The sequence below is a fragment of the Pygoscelis adeliae genome, unplaced genomic scaffold, assembly GCF_000699105.1.
Source record: "Pygoscelis adeliae isolate BGI_AS28 unplaced genomic scaffold, ASM69910v1 Scaffold130, whole genome shotgun sequence".
Taxonomy (NCBI): domain Eukaryota; kingdom Metazoa; phylum Chordata; class Aves; order Sphenisciformes; family Spheniscidae; genus Pygoscelis; species Pygoscelis adeliae.
In genome coordinates this window covers 859,100-873,894 of record NW_008824031.1, presented here as the reverse complement: position 1 = coordinate 873,894, position 14,795 = coordinate 859,100, and positions in this window count along the sequence as shown.

Sequence of the window (14,795 nt, the reverse complement as noted above, 5' to 3'; positions counted from 1 at the left end):
AAGAGTCCCAAATACAAGAAATCTTTGTATCCTGCTGTCAGTAAGAATAAGATATTGTTTCATCGTGTGCTAACACCTAAACTCTCTATTACATCAGTTGTTTAAAGATTTCCCATTTGCCTGAAATGTTGGAAGTTCTCCATAATCACAAATATCCCCTAAAAATGGAAGATCAGAGAGAAAATAAAGCACTGCTTTCTATTTTTGTCGGTGTTTACTTTGTTCTGTTGTTCGCCTGTCATACACGAAGCCATTTCAGATTCCTCCGTCGAGACAGTTTCTCTTGCAGTTTCAGTGTCTTTCTCGCAAAGCAAGACGGCAGAGAAAACGTGTTTTAAAAATAGGAAAATGTGATTGTGAAACCACAAAGTTGTGTTTTGTACAGGAGAGAGGTGAAGATGGTCAGAGAGAGGTACTCCACAGAAATCCCTTTAATCTAAGTTTTGAGCTGACAAAGTCTTGCTAAAGATGAAACTCTTCACTTTTATACCCATACCAGCCTTGGTATCAGAACCTGTGTACATTCACGCGTGGGAGATGATTTCTCAATATTATTCAGCTACATAATTTCCCTTTTTTCTTGTGATTCCCCATTTTCAGCACCTTTCATTTGCTGGTAATGCTGCCCCAAATTGTCGATCATTTCTGAAATACTTCTGCTGAGATCCTAAATCATGAAGATTTCACTCGATTAATCTGTCAGTGCTGCAATGCCAAGACAGCACAGTGATACTCGGCTCAGGTCCATTGCTGGCTTGGTCTGTTTTGACGTTGCTCAGGGTTTGGGGGTTTTTGTAATGACGATGGGATGGAGGGGAATGCGTGGTGGGAAAGAAATCCTCTCCATGGACAGGTTCACAGGCAACTTGCCTTTCTGAGCCTCTTAATTGTGAAGTGTGTGCTGCCATTTTCTACTAGTTGCTCTTGACAATCTCTGAATGATGTCTACGGTTTTGCTTAGGACTTGACATTTACTTGCCTTCCCTGTGTATACGGCAGAATCTCATGTGTTCTGCAAGGGGCATATTCCCACCAGCAAAACCTGCCGGTGTTGCTCCTGGTCCCGTTCCCCAGAGCATTATGGACCCAGACCACGCAGGGATTTCATGAGAGGTGGGTGGCAGAGGTGTGGGAAGGGCTTCTGAGGTTCGGAGTGCTGAGAAACCCCATGGAGGGAGTCATCTGATGGTCAGAGATCTCTTTTGAGGCCGTCAGTGGTGTGCTCTCTTGGAAGAACTGATGGATTTTTGTTGCTTTTAGGAAATGATTTGGTTTGGGAAAGTTCTGGAAAAGGAGGCAGGATTTGTCGTTGCCTAAAGGCCTTCTAAGTCATGTTGGCTCATGATTCTGAAATGGTTCCCAAGTGTTTGGACCAAAACCACCAGCCAAGGTGACCGCACGCACGCAGTTTGTGACAACTTAATGTGCACAGTGCCGGGCAGAGGTGCTGTAACACACTGAGTTATGCTGAGAGAGTGCCCAGACCCACCGTCTCTGATACTTACCTCTAAAAGGCCACCAGCCACCAAAGCCTTGAAAGGTGCTTGGCAAAGAGGTGACAAGAGCCACAAGCTTTCCAGGCACTGCTGATTTTGGGGTTGCGTAGCACTCCGTGTTTCCTGTGACGTGGGCTGTTCTTCTTGGCGTAACAGGTTGATTTCAGCACTTTGCTCCCTTGCTTCTGTCAGCCGTTCCCGTAATCGCTGCATAGCCAGCACCGTTATAACTTCAGCTGCTAAGCCTTCGGCTCTTCTTGGTTTTAATCTTCCTATGCTTTTCCATGTTTCAAATCACAAAGGTCTGTCCTGGTGAAGAACAGTCCTTTTCTCATTGTGCTACTGCTTGTTCTGCAGCTGAATCTTTCCCCGATGCTTCCCTGGTGCTTTGCATCTAAGGCACAACACAAAGACGTGCAATGCAATGTGCTCCCTCCTTATTACTATAGATTGATGTTGAAAGGAGGGCTGCATGTAAGATTTTAATCAAGAAACTGCAGTAAGTTTATGAGCAATATATATCTCTCTTAATTTGGCCAGCAATGAAAATATGGTTGGCAGGGGGAAAAATGAAAACTCCTTCTCTCTCACCCATGTACTTTCCAACACGAAAAAAAGAATTTTGAATAAAGTGGCAATATGGATGCATTTGAAACTGTGAAATGTGATTCTTAATTGCTCATGATTGTCTCTCCAACAACTGGTAGGTTAACCACGGCAGGCTGACAGCCTGTACTAACTGACAATCAATATTGTTGAAGCGCAGAACCTTTGCCTGCGAGACACAAAAACATTTCATTTTCAAACACTACAGGACATCTGCTTCTGGAGAGAAAAAGTTGCTTCTTCTCGGCAATATGCACCGACTTGTAACATTTTTTCTCCTTGCTCGGAGGAAACAAAAGTCTTCTTTATACCATATCCTTTCCACTAATCTGGCAGCTATCCAGTGTGGGTTTAAACAGATGTTCTGGAAAAAATATGGCATATACAAATGAGATGGAATCCAGCAACTCAGTCATGGATTATTACAGATATAAAATATGAAGGGCTAAATTCTTCCCAGATACACATTCTATAGAATATTTGGCACTAGATGTAAGAACAGCACACAAACAAATCATTAATACCCTCTGTATAATAATTATTATATATTTAGCACAAAGACCCCAGGCTGGCTCAAACCCTTTGCGTTAAATACTGTACAGATGCACGTTCAGGCTGAGGAGTTTACATTCAAATGGCTGCATACACCAAAGACTTAGATATGTAAGTAACTTTACTTGTGCATGTTTACAGGATTAAGCCCCACATGTGATTATATTATTGGCAACAACGGGCATTTCTTACTTTCCATGCTGCAGCCTTTGAATAAATCACACAGTAATGAACAATTTGATGTTAAAAGGAAAGAATTTGAGTCTTGCTGCGTGCAAGTCTACTAAGCCTTAGGGCTGCCACAGGGTTATAAGCTCAGTGGTAGAAATCATATGGACACACACTTCATAAATATATATTACACACAAGGCAATGAAACTGATAAAATTATCTTTTTAAATGCTGAAATGCATTATACGCTCTCCTGATGTGAAGGGCAAACACCTAAGATGTGCACGGTTACCAAGAGCTCTGGTAACAGTCCCGGGACGACCTATGAAAGCAGCTGGGAAGAAGAGCTGGTACCACGTGATGGGCCAGCTGCGAGGTGGGAACGAGGGATGCTGCAACTTTGGGAAAGGCACAAACAGAGAAATTGCTTTCAGCTTTTACTAATATTGTAGAGAGAATATGGTCTGATGGACAGAATAGTATCTAAGAGCAAGTGTAGCTGCATGGCTGATGGAGACCCAGGTCTTCCTACGCTTCTGGGTGAATCCTTGTCTCCCGTATTCAGCCTGAGCTCCTGGTGTCAGAGAGCGTGCCTACCATAACCTGGTTTTCTCCAAAGCTTTTATTTTTAACTTTTCCTGTTTTATCCCCTCCCTCACCTTATTTCATCTGAATTTGAAATGACTTTCCTTCAGGCAACTCTGGTGTCCTTTCCACAAAATGTTCTCTCCCAAAAAACAACCCCCCTTTTAAACAGTCCTGAGAAAATATAGCAACGAAGCCCAATACTTATGGAAATAAGTTAAAAAATCACTTTTTTGAGTATTCACAAAGGATATTTGATTACTTGACAAATAATTCTGTTTCCTATTGTTGTTACTGCTGAACAAAGTAAAATGAAAGATGTTGAGGAGATGCCAGGGTGAGGACTGGGAGGGATTAATTTGTCCCCATTTTCCCGACTGCTTTTCTTTTCAGTCTCCAACTTCTCATCATTTCGTCAACTTCAGAAAATTAACAGGGAAATGAAAGTACAGCAAACTCTAGCTTTCCTACCCCCATACTTTTTAAAACGAGAGCTCACTTGATGGGTTGCAATGGAGAAATAATGACAAAATCTAAATGGGGAAGACAAAGAACCGGGCAGGTTTCTTTTTTCCCCTGGAGTCAAGGTGAAACACTAAACATCAGAAATTTGCTAAATCCAAGGATATCAGAAAATCGCCATCTAAGAAATATCCCAAACATTCCTGGAAAAGCTGCTGCATTTGAACCACCGTGAAAGAAAAACAACCTGCACTTTTCTTTCCAGGAGTGTGACAAGTCTGTTCTTTCCTCTCCCCACTGCTGCCTGTTGCTGCTACGCGTATTTTTTGCCCGACTGCTGCAAAGGGCTGGGCTCACCCCGAGAGCAGCACTGCTCGCCGCCGGTGCCCTGTGCCAGGGGCAGATGTTCTGGCACTGGGCAAGTGGAGGTGCCGGCACTGCCCGTGCCAGCCCACATGGCTGCACGCACCCTCCCGGCTGCACACAACCGCACAGACCCACCCAGCATCCACGTGTACTTTATGCCTCTGCAGAAATGCTGGTGCACAGCCACACAGGCACGGGTTCATTACATACTCTTGAGCGATTTTAACAATTTTAACTACAGAAGAAAGAGCTGAATTGAACATGCGGGCTGACTGCTGCAAACTGCCTGGTTCTGGTTACAAGTTCAAGAAACCAACTGAAACAAAGTGCAAAGCTTAGTGTATCCTCTCTAAGCCAGTGAGCAAGTCAGGCTTAGTGGGTTATTTGATGATATTTGACTCTCCTTCTATATGAATAACATCTGCAAATACACTGAGTCTCTTTGGAATTGTTTTTGGTTTAAAAGAATTTGTTATTTAGAGCATTTCAATCAGTCACTCCCTGGCTTGCTGTTTTGGCTGGTCACAGTGTCTCGTTTGAGCCTTTGCATCCCCTAGCTCAAGAAACATCATTCTCGTAATAATCAGGTGTTTGTTATAGAAGCCTCCACAGACAACAGGAGAGAGCACCGATACTATAAGCCTACTGCTGGGGGTTAGAAATGAGGACAATGCTAAAGCAGGGAAAGAAGACAAAATTAAATGAAGAGAAAGATCCAATTTCCGAAACTCCACTGGCTGCACTTAGATATCTCAGCAGCAGCCAGCTCAGCGTTAGTCTGATTCACGCATGCGTCCTGCCTTGTGTCGGTGCATCCACCCGGCTGCTGTGGCAAGGCCAGTCATACCGTCAGTTTTAAACATCCCAGCCATCGCAAAGGCTCTTCCTGAACAACGATGTCTGGTCTTTTAGGAAAGGGCTCAGGCAGAACTGTTTGCCTTTTTCACACCAGTCAAGTCACAGGAAGGAATTAGGAGGACGATGCTAGAAAAACTGGTGGCCACCACACCTACCTCCATCATCTCCACCACACGTCTAGAGCGCTTTCTGCCACTGCTGCCAGTAGCAGAGTGAAAGCAAGCATTCTTCCCTACCTTGATCTGGAGATAATAACATAAAAAAGCCCATGCTGGGGCAGACCAAAGGTACACCTAGTCTACTGTCTTCTCCCCAGCAAAGAACAGCAGTGATGTGGAGGGATGAATGTGAGAACAGGGTGAGCGATCAGCGATACTTCCCCAGAATATTCTTCACACTGTCAACACTGTGTGGCTTTCTAAGCCAAAACCAGTGCATTGCACTTAACACCTTTTGGTGAATTTATTGACTGTGAAATTTTCTCATGGTCCTCCAAGCCCGTGCAGTCTTGGCACCCTGAAGGTGCTGTACCAAGGAGATCCACACCTTAACTACAATCCCATAAAGAATCACCTCCTTTAATTCATCCTGAGCTTGCCGTCTTGCCAAGTTTATCTGCTGTCCCTGGTTCTTATCCTGGAAGAAGGAGGGAAGGGCTGATCTCCCCATACTGATCCGATCCTGCAGGCTCCTGCCATCCCTCCCTGAGCTGCCTCGCAGAGGCTGCAAGAGCTGTCCCTCTGTGACCACCCTGAGGCTATGCAGGTGTGCAGGTTGACATCCCACTGGTCTGGACAGCAGGTTTGGGATCGGGAATGGTCTCGGACACAAGCTCAAAGACATTCGCCTGCCTGGGAAGGTCTTAAGCCTCACCCAGGCAGCGTGGCTTAATTCATCAGTGCCCGCAAGGAGCACACACAAATGTGAGGCACCGCACAAGCACCAGCAGCATGGCAGCAGATGGATCAGCCTGTACGCCAGCCTCTGTATGTGTTCAGACAGCAATGTTTTGCAATCATAGTTTTTCCACAGTTTGCCCAACCCTACCTCTTCTTTCCTTCCAGGCTTTAAGGTAAGCAACCTTAAAAGCAGCTCCAGAAGTGGGCAGAGGCTAAAGAAGAAAGTCCCAGAAAAGACATCTGGGCAGGGAGAGGTGGGAGGGAGGGAGGGAGGGAGGGAGGCACATGCCATACGCACCCTCACCAGCCTGCCTGAAAAGACAACTAATATCATTTGTGTGGGATTTTCCTCCCCCTCCCGCAGATCAAAAGGACAGCAGCAATGCAATCTGCTGTTTGTGTAGGAAATGTGTCAGAAGAGGGAAGGAGGGGATACACATGGGAACATCTGCTCTAAGAAGCCACTTGAAGATTAACCATTTAGGTCCTGATCCAGGGAACACCTGCCTAGCGCTAAGCCTCAATGACACTTAGGCTGTGCACGTTCATGGCACCTTCTGCAAAGTCGTGGAGGAGGATGTAGATGATGAGCAAGCCTTCCTCTGGCTTCCTCAGACTGGGCTTATGTAGGGAGAGTGGAGCCCTTCCTGGTGCTGCTGGGCAGGTATGCGCAAGGGTCACTCTGCTGGCTGCACTGAAGATGTGGAGAGACTCGTGCATGGCCAGAGTCACTCATCTCCATCCAGGCACACCTGGACAAGTGCAAGTTTTGCAACTTGGCTCCCCGAGTCATTGCTGCCAAGAGCAGGGCACGGGGGAGACAGGACTTTTTATCTCATTTGTCTATCGGGCTTTAAGTACCTAAAGCTTCCCTTCTCCTGCTCCGCTCGTCGTTCTCTCCCTCTTTCTGCATCAGCTGGACCTGGCAGCCCGCAGCTGAAGAACCCACTGCAGAAGTTAAAGGCGGGGGCAGCACATCCTGGGTTTTCTCTTCTGTCTGTGACCATTACAGGTGCCCTGGTCCCTCACAACCGCCCCTTATGCCCTTTGCATGGAAACTTGTCGCCGGAATAAAATATGTGCTGACCTGGCTTCGTACCATCACCACACGCAAAGATAAGTACAGCGGAGAAAAAGAAAAAAAAAAAGTTTGTATTCTTTCTTCCTTCTGTGTATAAAATGAAAAATCTCACTTTGTCCCAGTGCAACGGAGTTGAGCACAAAAGGGAAAAAACAGCCCCGTGTTGTTCTAGGCCAGGCGCCAAAACAACTTGTGTGAGTTTGTGCTGGCAGCGGCATTCTCCGGTAGAGGGTCCGCGCTCGGCCACAGCAGAGAGTCATAACCAGCGACCCTGCCTCCCAGGTCACTGAGTCACCTTCCTCTTAGCCCCCCACCACCCTGAACCTCCCACGCACTTAAGCAAAGGGGTTTTTTTTTTATTTATTTGGTGCGTCCTGTAAAATGTGTTCTATGATTGCTGTTTACTACCCGGGGCGGCATACGAAAGACTGCCGTCTCTGTGAAAACATCAACCTTAACCCGGTTTTGGATGCAGTCCAACAAATCCTTTACCCACAGAAATACTTCTACACAAGTATTTAAGTCAACAGGATTCCTTGCATGAGTAAGGGATTGTGGGATTTAGCCTTTACCCATCTTATTTTTCCAGTAAATAAAATGTACTTTTTGCAGCCTCTCTAGAGAACTTCACGATTTTTATCCTTTAGCTGCTCTTCAGGTTTTGCCTATTTCCCCAGAGCTCCGTATCACTTCAAACACCATTTAACTTGCAATTTCTTTCTTTCCAATCTCTCCTCTATATAAATCTCTCTACATTTGCCCACCTTACCTGTAGACATGAGTTAAATCGGCAATTTGATCTCCTACTTAGGAGAGAAAGATTGTTTGGATTTCAGTTTCTGCATCAGAGCCAGTCTTCTCGGTATTGATTCTGCATCAAATGCTGGAAGAGCTGCAAGAGTTCAGGTGTAACTCCCAATAACCAAACAAAAAACCAAATTCCAGGGTGTTTTTTTTATCATAGCTGATCTTAAAAGGATCTCTGCTTTCCTTTTCTTTCCCTGCCTTCTTACAAGTCTGGTCTAAATGCGTGTGGTCACAAATCCTCCCCCACATTCATCCCCAAGATGCAGAGAGCCTGAGAGCATCCCGATTACAAAGATGTAGTTTGAACGTTGCTCTGGACCCTGAGCTGGAGGCTATCTCTGCTTCACTTGGCTGAAAAGAAGTACTTAGCCTTTTGGACTATAGAATTAAATAGTCCAGACAGAGCAGCAGCACATCCCTTTGTGTATGCTGCTGGCTATGCAAACTAAGGTCCTACAGTCACGCAGCCAAATGGACCATCTAGGCACATCCTCAAGTCTGGGTCTTGAAGGTCAGCCAGACTAAGGGAGATGTAAAAACCATGGGGTTTTGGCCCACTGCTACTTCTTCTGCAACTCTCCTAGTCCATTTAGTTTTACTTTCAGTTTAGTCCATTTTTTGTTTTCTGCAAATGAACATTGCACCATTGTGCCAACTGCTGCGAAACCCCTTTGTATACCGAATGGAAAATACTGCCGCCAGCACCCTTTCCACAACAGTGGTCCATTCATCCCGTCCTACTTTGACCGGGTGACATCCTACCAGTGATGCCTGCAGCTCCCCGGCAGGTGATTGCCATTCCAGGTTGTTTCCTTTCACTTATTAACTGTTACAGGCTGACCTCCAGCTAAGCGTGGTACCGAGTGTCTTCTGGAAGCCTTTTTTCCAAACGCTCTTTAATAAGTGTCACCGGGTTCACCAGACAAAACTGACACTTTGCAAAAGCATCAGGAGTGCGTCTTAGTGAGCTGGTATTTTTTCACAAGGTTTTGCACATTTGCTGACATCTCCACCATCCCATATTCTGAGGCATTTAATTTCCAAGGGCAAACTACTAAAAACCTTCCCCTCCGTGGGTGCGGGTGGAGCTCAAGCTCTTCGCTGTGTTGCAGGAGGAACTCAGTAACGTAATAGCCTGGATCTCAGACTGCAGCCTGAACCCCCGATGCCGTGAAGTCTGTCACTTCATTGCATGATGAAGCCGTGATGCATGAGCAAAGTGTTCAGTATACAAGTACCGGTTCTGAAATCAAAACTCTTCCACAGGCAGAGAGGTCTACCTGCAGCTAAATTCAAACCTATGCCCTAGTTTCAGGGAGTCCTTTCCCCCTTACTACCCCTTCACCTGGGTGCCAAGTGCTCATCTCCCCATAGACCCAGCCGTGCAACCAGCTTTAAGTATCCAACTCTGCAGCCATATTCTTAAGCTTAATGCTACTCACATATTTCAGTGATTCATTAAAACAGGACTTACACTGAGAGTCTAATTAAGACCAAACTTCCACATTCATTTCCAGAGCAGTAAAAGGCAAGTTATGTAAACTTGCAGCAAGTACTACTTCTTTTACCAGAAGAGCAAGATTAAAGCATAAAACACATCCGTAGGCAAAACAGTGAAGGAGGGGAGCGAAGGTTTTGGCAGACAGTACATAAGAGAAGGAAGTCTAGAAAGATATTTTTATTTGCATTTCTTACATGACATTCTCTGGACTTCCCCTCCACCTGGAATACATCAGAGGGAAGTGGAGCGACCAGTGTGATGGCTACTGTACAGCCCTGAGACAACAGCAGCTCTTTTTGACTAGAAAAATGGTCTGTCTCGCCTTCCCCATCCCCAGCCTCCCATTCCTCTTTCCATTCCTCGGAGCTGGACTGCTCTCAGAGGTGCGGGTTTAGCACCCAGGCTCCCAAAGGAGTCAAGCAGGGGCTGGGAGCACACCGAGCTCAGTTTCTCTCTGCACAGAGCTCCCAGACTCACTCCAAAATCTTTCCCATCCAGTGCTGCCTCTCCCAAAATCCTTATCCCAGCTCCTCTGACTAGACTGAGAACGACACCAAAGAAAGATTGAGGCACGAAGAGGAAAACAGATGCCCATGCTAAAGGGATGTTTAAAAATTGGTAGTTTATGTGTCTGGAGACAGAAATAGTGTTTGTAATGGAAGAAGTGTGGCTCCTTGAGCCAGGGAGGCAGTTCTAGTCCCAAAGGGCAGCACAAAAAGGATACAGGGGTGAGGGAAGAAGAAAATGTCCAGGGAGGGTAAGGAAGGGAGCTAGAAGATGACGCCACTGTGAGTGCTCCAAATTAAAAGGAGGTGGGAATAAGGAGCTTGGTTTTGATTCGCTACATGATAAAAGGATAAAGAAATAGTAGAGGCGATTGCTGTAGCTATCTGGATGGGTTTGAGAGGGCAGAAGTGGGCATCGCTAAGGCCAACAACAAAGCGATTGTAACAATGATGGTGTGAACTGTGTAGCACATGAAGGTTTTAGTATGGGGAATGGAGAAAAGTGAGATGTTTGGGATTTTATTTTTTTAAACTCGCATCTGGGATGCTTATGCTTGTTTATATTCGCTCAGGCTGGGTTGATTTGGAAACCCTGTGGAAAGGCAAAAATCAAGAGAAGACTGAGATTATATGCCACACACGTGAAAAGAGAGAGTCTTTTATGCCCTGAGATTGCAGATTTATCTAACGAGGATCACAACTCTTGTTCTAAGAATATGTTCAGCCAACCCTGCAAATCCCAAGAGAGGATCCTGCTTAAGAGACCTTTTACAGACAGTGGGATAGGTACACCAACTCTCTGCCTTACAAAGCTCAGGGTAATAGTTGGAGGTAAAATTGATTTACCCTGCCACAAAACATTTTCTGAGGAACTGCTGCTGAACTGGCACCAGAACATCACTAGTACTAAGCCCTTTATTCTAGGTTATATTTTTGCTTAGCAAGGATTTCCCATTGTGACATTTCCCAGTCCTAATCTAGCAAAACACTTCTGCAGTATTTAGCCCTGTTTTCTTCTGGGAGTTACTAAAATGAAGCGCATTGTTAACACGGTGTATTATTTGCTTACAAATAGAGCAACGCCAATTAAGAACCTCTCCTTTAATAAGAAATTAGTAACTCTACACTGGACCCTACCAGTGCTGCTCAGCTTATCTGAGAATACATCAGCTTCTGATTTAAAGACCTTTGTCTGGGCCTGATAAATCTTACGCCTGGTCCCAAAGCAGACACCAATTTTGTCTCTTACTGTCCACTGTTATTCTCTATATATGCTGCTATAAACTTCTATACGCCTGTTAAATTATAACATAGGCTCTCAGATTTCCTTCCTGGGGATGGACAGATAAATAAATAAAACAAATATTAAAAAGGAAATAACTTGCTTAATTGTATTAGATTTTTTAAAGTAAATGTGTATTATATTCTGAATGTGCCAAAGAAAACCCAAGCAACATAAAAATATGGCTGCCAGGGTGATTAGCAAGGGTGAAAGAGGAAAAAAACCCTCCCAAAGAGGAGAGTGTGCCTTATCAATGCCATGCAAATTTCCTTCACCCCTGCAAACCAAGAAGTGTGCTCCCTTTACAGAAAAAAACCCAATGGATTTTTAAAGGCTGAAGAAGTACCTTCATTTACCATTTCTAGAAATCCAGAACACGGCGGATGATTGTAACAAAAACAACCAGAAGTTGAGGGTTAGGCAGGCTGAGTGAAACTATGGAAGATGAATAACTGAGAGAAAGCTGTCTCCCAGCCGCTGACGAGGGAGCTGAAGTACAGGTGTGATATTAAATGCCTGGCTGGTTCGGATGGGGATGTTGCAAGCTCTTGCTGCGGAGTCGAACGTGACCTGCGCCAGCGGTACCTCTGCAGAGTCCTCTGCGCTCTTAATGCATGTCGCTAGATTGGTGTATCCTTATTAATAGCCATGTTATAGCAAATACAACAAATTAATATGTAATTTATATATGCAGCTTAGTGCTATGAGCCTATCCATTTGGTAGGATGATTTGACATGGAGATGTAAGGCCCTAGCTGCTACAATATATACTCACAAATACTCCAGTGCACACGCAGGGTCTCATTATCAGGGAGAAATCAGCAGGACAGCCATAAAACAAATACAACTCACATAAGCACACTGCTCAGGAGACTGTCTGCAATATATGCTCTGATTAATGTCTGGAATGGCAATAGCGCAAGTTAATGCTTCCTTGAGTCTTAGATGACGTGCTTGAAAAGATCTTTGGGAAGGTCATGCCCACTTTTATGACTTGACTGCAAATGAAGCAACCCCCTGAACGCTGACCTTGGATTTGACTGCAGGGTAAATGCTGGAGTAGATTGCAAATTGGGGGAGATCCATGGACACCGATGGCAGCTCCTTAACACCACAGGGCTCAGCATCCTTTGGGGTTAAATTCCTCCCTGTCTCAGAGGAGGGAATGAAGCATTCGATCCTTCTAATGCCTGCTGCTCGCTGCATGGGATGAATCAACCTTTGGAAAAGTTCGGAAGAACTGCAAATGAACCTCGCTATGACCAATGCACTGAAAATACCTTCAATCCCTGCAAGTATCGAACAATCTCAGGCCCCGACTCTCCCTCTGAAATGCAACTGGACTACCACAAAGAAGATGCCCTACAAAAAAAAAAAAAAAAAGAACATAAAAGCACTGAAATCGTGTAGAAACAAACACAAAGAGACTTCTGCCCAATGTGGTGAGAGAGAAAACGATTAAATCGCATGAAAAACCTGTTGCTACCACTTCTGCATTTGGCCAACAAAGAGGGCTAGTGAGGCCCCACTCGGTAAAGATATACTCTTGTTGGATCAAAGGGGTAAGAATGGAAGCGAGTCCTCAGGCTCTATGGACCTGATCCAGTTGGTTTTTCTACTAATTTCTGTGGGCTTTGGCAGGTGTCCAGGCAGCATAAATGACCAGGAGCGGGGCTAGCCTTGCTTGGCAAATGAATGCCCTGCCAGCACCACTGATTTTTACTCTCTCCACCCTAAACCTGGGCTTTCTGCTCAACTCTAGAAGGCTCCATAAGCAGAAAAGGCTCACTGGCGCCCAGGAGGGTTTTAGCCGGACCCAGGGACGCACATGGCCGCACAAGGATGCGTAACATGGTGGCTCCCGACGTCTTCCATCAGTCCCCGTTCACGTTCAGCCGTCCTCATGTTCGGCAGCACGATGGACGCTGGTTGGAGAGTTCCGTATCGGCCGAGCAGCTGCCGCCTGGCTCCGTTCCCTCGGGGAAGGACTGAAAACGGAGCCTCTTCTGGGCTTTGTGGTAGGGGAGCCTTCAGCCTGCAAAGGGCTCAGGGGCCAGCGCGATGAAAGCAGACGGTTTGCTTACCATGTCGTGCTTTCATGAGGGCCTTCAGGAACGCAGGAGCTCTCAGAATAAAGTTTCTGGGGCAGTTCTTCCTGTTGCCTTGCCTCCAGTAATGACTTCGGGCTTGTTTACATTGAGAGTTGTACTACCAGTATTTTATACAACCGTAGTTAAATCAGTACACCACCTGTATTGTCTCTATCGTTGCCTTGGTGTGAAGGTGAGTATCGTATTTCTGAGTTCTGAAAAACCAAGCCGACAATGCGCAAAATGGATACCTAGCGAAAATGGGAATGCTGTTGTGTTTTCTGACATTTCAGACTCGGCAACGACCACAGACTTACTGTGAAATTGTAATTGGTTTACTAAAAATAAGACACTGCTAGATTGTAGACAATTATTCCCAGCTTACAGCACCCAAACAGGAATTAAAACCTTGGTTCTTTTTTTATCTTATTTTTTCTCCCCTTATTATTAAAGGGGAGAGGGAAAAATGAACAATGAATTACACAAAATAAGGGATTTCTGCCAAGCAGCGTAATTCATATGAATACAAGAGACTGCCTAACATTTCCAGTGTACAAAGACAGCAAAACTCTACAAGTCGACAAGTCCACAGAGTAACTTAGTGGAAACCGCACTTGCACTTTGGGGAAGGAATTGCTCCACTTTTGGTGGAGCCTGTATTATCAGGCTGCGACTGTGGGATAATACCATCTTTAAACGGACAGAGAGCTCCCATTCCCCAATCGTGTCTGTGATCGTGGACAAATAGATAAAGCTCTCGGCTTTACTGAACGGTGACAGATTTAACCCCAGGACCTTTAACTCTTTTGCTAGAGCTGGGCACCTCCACATTCGGGGCTGGAGTTTCCCAATTTGAACGGTATGGATGATAGTATTACCAAATACCTGAGAAGAGCTTTGTGACGATGCAGTCATTAACGCTCAAAAACCACCCAAAGGTCCTGGCATTCGCTGCCAATGGAGTTAAATAGTTGAGGTCCGTGAGAGAAAAGTGGTGTCAGCAATGTAGACCCTGACTTCTGTGACAAAGAGCCTAAAGATAAAATATCAAAGAACAGGATTAAATTAGTAACAAATATACCGATCAATAAAGCTGATGTTTTAAGGTGCTAATGCTACCATTGTGCATTGGAAAACACATACATTCAAAAAAAAAAAAAAGTTGCTCTCCTGCGGATATTATAACCTAGACAAGGCAACCTAGAGGAAGGAAGAGAAAGGAGTTTCCCTGCTTTACTTGTCGGAGGCTAAGGCACGGGCTAGAGACCCCGACTGGCACCACGCAGGGTGTTCGCAGGGGAGCTCTGCAGTGACCCCCAGCGCTCCGCTCCCCCCTCCACTCACCCAACCCTAACAGCACTCGCAAACTCGCCCCTTTTTCTTTTCAAGAGCAGCAAAACCCTAAACATCAACCTCCACCCGGAGCCTCAATCCATCGCTTCACGTCTGCGGCCACCTCTGCCTCCCCTCCCGGCGCTGTTGCAGCCCGGAGGCTCCCGGGACAACCCACAGCAGCGACATTGCCCCCGCCGG